Consider the following 7,311-nt stretch of genomic DNA (forward strand, 5'->3'; position numbering starts at 1 on the left):
GAATTGAGATGCTACATACAACCAATGAGATCCTTTTAACACCGCCACGGGTCCTTCCACCTCAGGCAGGATCTCTTCTACCCTGCACCGCTACTGTGAACTCATCCATGCTACAACTGCCGCAGCCTGCAGGTAGCATATCTGTTCTTCTTTTTTCTCTACCTTAGTTTGTGCTTGCTCTATTCCAGTTTTTGTAGCAATATAACCAATGTCTTGGGAAAACCTTCAAACTTTATTTTATATATTACTGAATTCTGCTTGAAGAATTCATGGCCCACTCCCTTTCTAAAGCTTAACCAAATAAATATAATATTCTCCTCTACCCTTGCTACGAGAAAAATCTTCTATGTTAAATATACAATCTTTGCCTTGTGTTGTGTACCACTTCTTTCAGAATATGACCCTTATTTCCCTTTAGTTTGCATGACTTACTTCTTTGCTTGAGCGACGGTTGTAGATACTTCTCTTAAAAAATAGTTTTAGATGCTTGATGCATGTTCAATTAAACTGTTTATGATGGTGGTTTGGTTACCAAGCTCTATTCTAGGTTTTCATTTTTCCATTGATTGTGCGTCGTTTTTTTTGCAGGATTGTTGCTGCCTCCAGTTCCACGAATTCTCGTACATGCCAGCGTCTGATTTGTGCTCGTGGTCGCCTTCCTACCATAGCTATGTCCATGAATTTACAAGTTTAGCCCTCCTCTCTTTAACCTTCCTATCTTTAACCCTCTATTGTTTTTGTCCGTTCGAGTCTGTGAATGATTTTTCTGCATGGCAGGCGTAGGGTTGTTTATTAAAGGCTAGGTGATTTCATGTGTCTTGGTTGGTGGTCTATCTTATTTTGGTTTCTCATATTGATCCTGAGAGACCAGGCCTGCTGTTCTCTTTGCAGGAGAGACTTTTGTTGCCTTGCTTAATTTTGTTTGGTAGTTCTCTTTGTGTTCGGTAGTGGGACATGTGTTGGTCTACACTTGTATTTCTTTTGTCCGTCAAATGCTACCAAACAAACCAGTGCCATGCTGGCTAGGATTGGTCCTCTTTGATGTCCCTTCCGACTACAAATTATGGAGGGACCGGTCAACATTTTTAGTATTTTACTACATGGCTGCTAAGTATACATAAATTTAGGAAAACTACATGTGGTAATTCCTGCTCTGGCATGTGTTTCTCTTAATTCTTGTTTTATGAATTCCGACCAAGATTTATGAATTCAAATCCAGCTGTGTATGTACAGTTGGTTGCTGATGTCTACTACGCAACCTTCTCCTTGTAGACGTTGTTGGGCCTCCAAGTGCAGAGGTTTGTAGGACAGTAGCAAATTTCCCTCAAGTGGATGACCTAAGGTTTATCAATCCGTGGGAGGCGTAGGATGAAGATGGTCTCTTGCAAGCAACCCTGCAACCAAATAACAAAGAGTCTCTTGTGTCCCCAACACACCCAATACAATGGTAAATTATATAGGTGCACTAGTTCGGCGAAGAGATGGTGATACAAGTGCAATATGGATGGTAGATATAGGTTTTTGTAATCTGAAAATATAAAAACAGCAAGGTAACTAATGATAAAAGTGAGCACAAACGGTATTGCAATGCTAGGAAACAAGGCCTAGGGTTCATACTTTCACTGGTGCAAGTTCTCTCAACAATAATAACATAATTGGATCATATAACTATCCCTCAACATGCAACAAAGAGTCACTCCAAAGTCACTAATAGCGGAGAACAAACGAAGAGATTATGGTAGGGTACGAAACCACCTCAAAGTTATTCTTTCCAATCAATCCGTTGGGCTATTCCTATAAGTGTCACAAACAGCCCTAGAGTTCGTACTAGAATAACACCTTAAGACACAAATCAACCAAAACCCTAATGTCACCTAGATACTCCAATGTCACCTCAAGTATCCGTGGGTATGATTATATGATATGCATCACACAATCTCATATTCATCTATTCAACCAACACATAGAACCTCAAAGAGTGCCCCAAAGTTTATACCGGAGAATCAAGACGAAAACGTGTGCCAACCCCTATGCATAGGCTCATGGGCGGAACCCGCAAGTTGATCACCAAAACATACATCAAGTGAATCACGTGATATCCCATTGTCACCACAGATACGCACGGCAAGACATACATCAAGTGTTCTCAAATCATTAAAGACTCAATCCGATAAGATAACTTCAAAGGGAAAACTCAATCCATTGCAAGAGAGTAGAGGGGGAGAAGAAACATAAGATCCAACTATAATAGCAAAGCTCGCGATACATCAAGATTGTGCCAAATCAAGAACACGAGAGAGAGAGAGAGAGAGATCAAACACATAGCTACTGGTACATACCCTCAGCCCCAAGGGTGAATTACTCCCTCCTCGTCATGGAGAGCGCCGAGATGATGAAGATGGCCACCGGTGAGGGATCCCCCCTCCGGCAGGGTGCCGGAACAGGGCCCCGATTGGTTTTTGGTGGCTACAGAGGCTTGCGGCGGCGGAACTCCCGATCTATTCTGTTCCCCGAAGGTTTTAGGGTATATTGGTATATATAGGTGAAAGAAGTACGTCAGGGGAGCCACGAGGGGCCCACGAGGGTGGAGGGCGCGCCCAGGGGGGTGGGCGCGCCCCCTGCCTCGTGCCTTCCTCGTTGCTTTCTTGACGTTGACTCCAAGTCTCCCAGGTTGCTTTCCTTCCAAAAATAACTTCTCCAGAAGGTTTCATTCCGTTTCGACTCCGTTTGATATTCCTTTTCTTCGAAACACTGCAACAAGGGAAAAAATAGGAACTGGCACTGGGCTTTGGGTCAATAGGTTAGTCCCAAAAGTAATATAAAAGTGCATAGTAAAGCCCATAAAACATCCAAAACAGATAATATAATAGCATGGAACAATCAAAAATTATAGATACGTTGGAGACGTATCAGTTGCAGGTAATATTCCCACAGTATCTCAGATAATAGGACATGGTAGAATCACAGAAAGATCCATATTCTGAAATTCCTCAGTTGTAGAGGTCACATGGTACTAGCAGGAGCCCTTTGTCATATGAATTATGCAGAGAGAGAGAGAGACAAAGATTTTAAGGATGTTTCAATTTTTTACTGTAACACAATATTTAATGCAAAATAGTTTTATATCTTATATCTTGATGCTTATATAGTTATAGTAACACAATATTTCTCATTCAGTTTTTTACCGTTTTCTTCAGGATATCCCTTCTTTAGCAGCAGAAGCCTCTAAAGAGCACTCTAATGTGGCTTACATTGTCACTCCTCCTCTTGGATTGCATGAGCTTATGGTGATATGTACAGGCATCCTCAAGTACATGTAAAACCATGGCATCCTCGAGCCATGGTTGGGGAAGGATAAAATTAGAAAAGGAATAGAGGATCCTAACATTTTTGTCATCTTATGGGTTGATTTGAGGCCACAGATCTGTAGCACACTAGCGCGTGTTCTGCTAAGGCTTTCCTGCTTCTCTTTTAATTTGTCCTCTGTATATGATGATGTGACCTGCTTTCTTCAGTTCATTGATTTTTAGTCATACTTTTCTGCTAAATCTTCAGTTCTCTTACTTCAAATCATGTGACCTGCTTTCTTTTCTTCTCCATACAAGCTACATGTTACTGTTACATACATGTGGGAGCAGATTAAATCTGTCCATTGAATTTTAGTTATACTTTTCTTAAATGGATTTATTTTAAGGCCTGTTATGTATTGTTCATGTCTTCTGCCTTTCAAGTGTGTTGGTAGCATACCTTTAGTTAGTAACCAATACATGTATTGTTGATGTCTTCTGCATTGTTCATTGAGCAGAAAAGTATCACTATTTAGGTAATATATATGATGGGTTATAGGACTGCATGAACTGCTAACCAATTTGTCCTTTTAACAGAACATGATCTACTCTAATCTCTACCAGGATTGTGTCATGTTGGGAGCGTGATGGATGCGCCATGGGGCAAGTCCGTCTGATAGGCGTGGACGGAAGAGCGACAATAACTACGGGGTTCGTCAAAGATTGAAAGAAATCTCTTATGTGTCTTCGGTTTTGACACTACGCATAGGTAGCTGTCGTTGATAATCCAAACTTTGAGAAGTTTAGTTCAAGGTTCATAACTCTGTTGTCGATGGGGAAAGTGTTATCTGTTTAAAGTGACTGAACAAACTACTCATGGCAGGTTCATGTGATGTGGCGTACGAAAGGTCGAACGTCAAGACGATCAGGTGGATCTATCAAAAAATATGCTTCCGTGGAACTATGTAGGCTCTTTGTCTCACATTGCCACTGTGGCTTGCTTTTGCTGTATGAAAAGTATGCTATATGTATCGAACTTGATGTAGATTGATCGACCTTGCTCGCTTTTGGCACAATCATATATTTCCCATTTCCTATGAACTTGCTGACGAATGGTTCTACTGACAAAATTCCTCATTTTTTTCTTTGCGTTTGGTAAATGCGATTGCCTTGCCTTATGCCATGACTTTGACAAATGATCCAATACCATGTAGCAACAATATCGTGCTTTGTTTAAATGCTGGGACAACACGTTCAGCCAGGCACCACGCGCCAAGGCGCATTTCCGATCTAGTCTCTATGAACACACGAACACACACCCACCCAGATGAGGATTTCACATCGCTTTGTCCTTCCGCCGTCGTCCTTCGACGGCTCCTCCCCATCATCATCGATGGTGAATGGCGATCCCCGTGTATGGATCATGTAGATTTAGGTTTTAGGCCCTAGTAGCTTAGGTTTTTCGGTCCCACGTCGTCTTGGCTTCGACGACGGCAATGGCGATGCTCAATAAAGATGCTTCAGATCCTTCCGCGACGAGGTGATCGGTTCTATTGTTGGGGATGGACTTGAAAATCAGTCTGTTTAAGCGAGAAGGGCATTGCGGTGGCAATATCCTCATGGTGGACGTGTGTCCTCAGGCTCCGTCCTTGTGACGACGTTTACTCCAGCACCGGCACGAAGCTTGGGAGGTAGTCCAGGAACGGATCCAGATTGTGGTCTGCATCGATGATATCTGGAAGATGATGGATCGTTCGTGGTTCGTGTCTGGCAGGTATAATTTCCTCCTCCAACGTCATAGTCATGCGGGGTGTCAAATTTGGAGTTCGATGGCATATGTCTAGGGTGTTGCCCCGGTCTGGTTCATTCAATGGCAATGGCTTCGCCTTTGGTCAACTACCTTGGAGGTCCGTAAAACTGCATATCACCGATGGAACCGCGTCGAGCTCGGATGGGGAGGTGATCTGTCATATTTTTCTCTTTGGTGGCTGCTATGGTGGTTCTAGAGACAGGTGACGAACGTTGGTGTCGAGCTCGGGGGTTTCTTCAGTCTTGATTGTAATTTTCCTTCCTTACATGTTTTTTTGTTGCAAATACTAGCATTTTGCTGTCTTGTCAGTTTTGTCGGGTCGGTGTGGCTTATATTATGATCTTTTAAATGTATGATATAAATGAAACATGTAAATCACACCCTTATGAGCATCCCGAGAGACCGAGCCGGTACATCATCTTGATATTGATGAATTTGCCACATACGCCTTTGTTTTTTTAAAGGAGGTTAAACCCCCAGCCTATGCATCAATCAATGCATACGACCATCTTTATTAATTATTCCACGAAGGTCTGATAAAAACATACATCAAGCCACCCGAAGACACCACTCACACCTACAAAGTTGATAATGTGTAGTGCTCTCACTCCCCATATCTATAACTGATGTCACCGTCGATCCATCCATATAACGTATCGGAACCAACAATCGGTCCGACAGACCTAAAGCGTACACCACATGCACACGTTTTAGAAGCAGCCATCATCATCGAACCACTGTCCCATCTTCAGGAGAGAGATTCGCATCATCCTTGTCAGTCTGACCAACCGTCAACGCCACCACGGCGCCCAACAACGCCACCGCCCTGCGCTTGTCTATCTCTAGGCGGAGACTCTGGAAGATCTATCATGTGTAGCGCCTGCCGACCAGGCATGACAAAGCGTAGCACATGTCGGCTAGGCATGACTTGACATCTCCACCGAAGCTCCATTCAATACGAAGGCGCTCCGCCTCCTACCTCTGCCTTCCAGCGTTGCTCCACAAACGATGCTCCCAAGAGAGAAACGACACCGTAGTGCCGCCATCGTCCGATCTGAAACACCAGATCCTAGGGTTTCCCTGGGAGAAACATGAGTGGGTCGATAGTAGTTACTCGATGATGCCTTCATCAAGGTAACGACGCAAAACGTCGCCATCGCCTGCCGTCGGCTTGGTTTTCACCGGCAACTATGCCTCCCCGACTCGCAGCCGGGACTAGATGACAGATCTCGGGATCCGACCACCCAGCTGATACGTCTCCAACATATCTATAATTTTTGATTGTTCCATGCTGTTTTATTATCAATTTTGGATGTTTTATAATCATTTTATAGTCATTTTATATTATTTTTTGGTACTAACTTATTGACATAGTGCCAAGTGCCAGTTAATGTTTTTTCCATGTTTTTTACATCGCAGGAAATCAATATCAAACAAAGTCCAAATGCCACGAAACTCCATGATGATTTTTCATGGGCCAGAAGGAACACATTGGGCCCTGGTTGCACCTGGGGGGAGTCCTGAGGAGGAGACAACCACCAGTGCGCGCCAGGAGGCGCAGGCGCGCCCTGGTGGGTTGTGCCAACCTCGGGTGCCCCCGTACCGCCTCTTTGCTCTATAAATACCCCAAAAATACCAGAACCCTAGGGGAGTCGACGAAATATTCATCCAGCCGCCGCAGAGTCCAGAACCACCAGATCCAATCTAGACACCATCTCGGATGGGGTTCACCACCTCCATTGGTGCCTCTCCGATGATGCGTGAGTAGTTCTTTGTAGACCTTCGGGTCCGTAGTTAGTAGCTAGATGGCTTTCTCTCTCTCGCTGAATTCTCAATACAATGGTCTCTTGGAGATCCATATGATGTAACTCTTTTGCGGTGTGTTTGTTGGGATCTGATGAACTTCGAGTTTATGATCAGTTATATCTTTTTATACCCGTGAAAGTTATTTGAGTTTCTTTGATCTCTTATATGCATGATCTCTTATAGCCTCGTATTTCTTCTCCGATATTTGGGTTTTGTTTGTCCAACTTGATCTATTTATCTTGCAATGGGAAGAGGTGCCCAGTAGTGGGTTCGATCTTACGGTGCTTGATCCCAGTGACAGAAAGGGAAACAACACGTATGTATCATTGCTACGAAGGATAAAAAGATGGGATCTATATCTATGCAGTAGATAAACAGATCTTGTCTACATCATGTCATCGTTCTTAT

The sequence above is a fragment of the Triticum aestivum genome, chromosome 2D (genome assembly GCF_018294505.1).
Source record: "Triticum aestivum cultivar Chinese Spring chromosome 2D, IWGSC CS RefSeq v2.1, whole genome shotgun sequence".
In the NCBI taxonomy this organism is placed as follows: Eukaryota; Viridiplantae; Streptophyta; class Magnoliopsida; order Poales; family Poaceae; genus Triticum; species Triticum aestivum.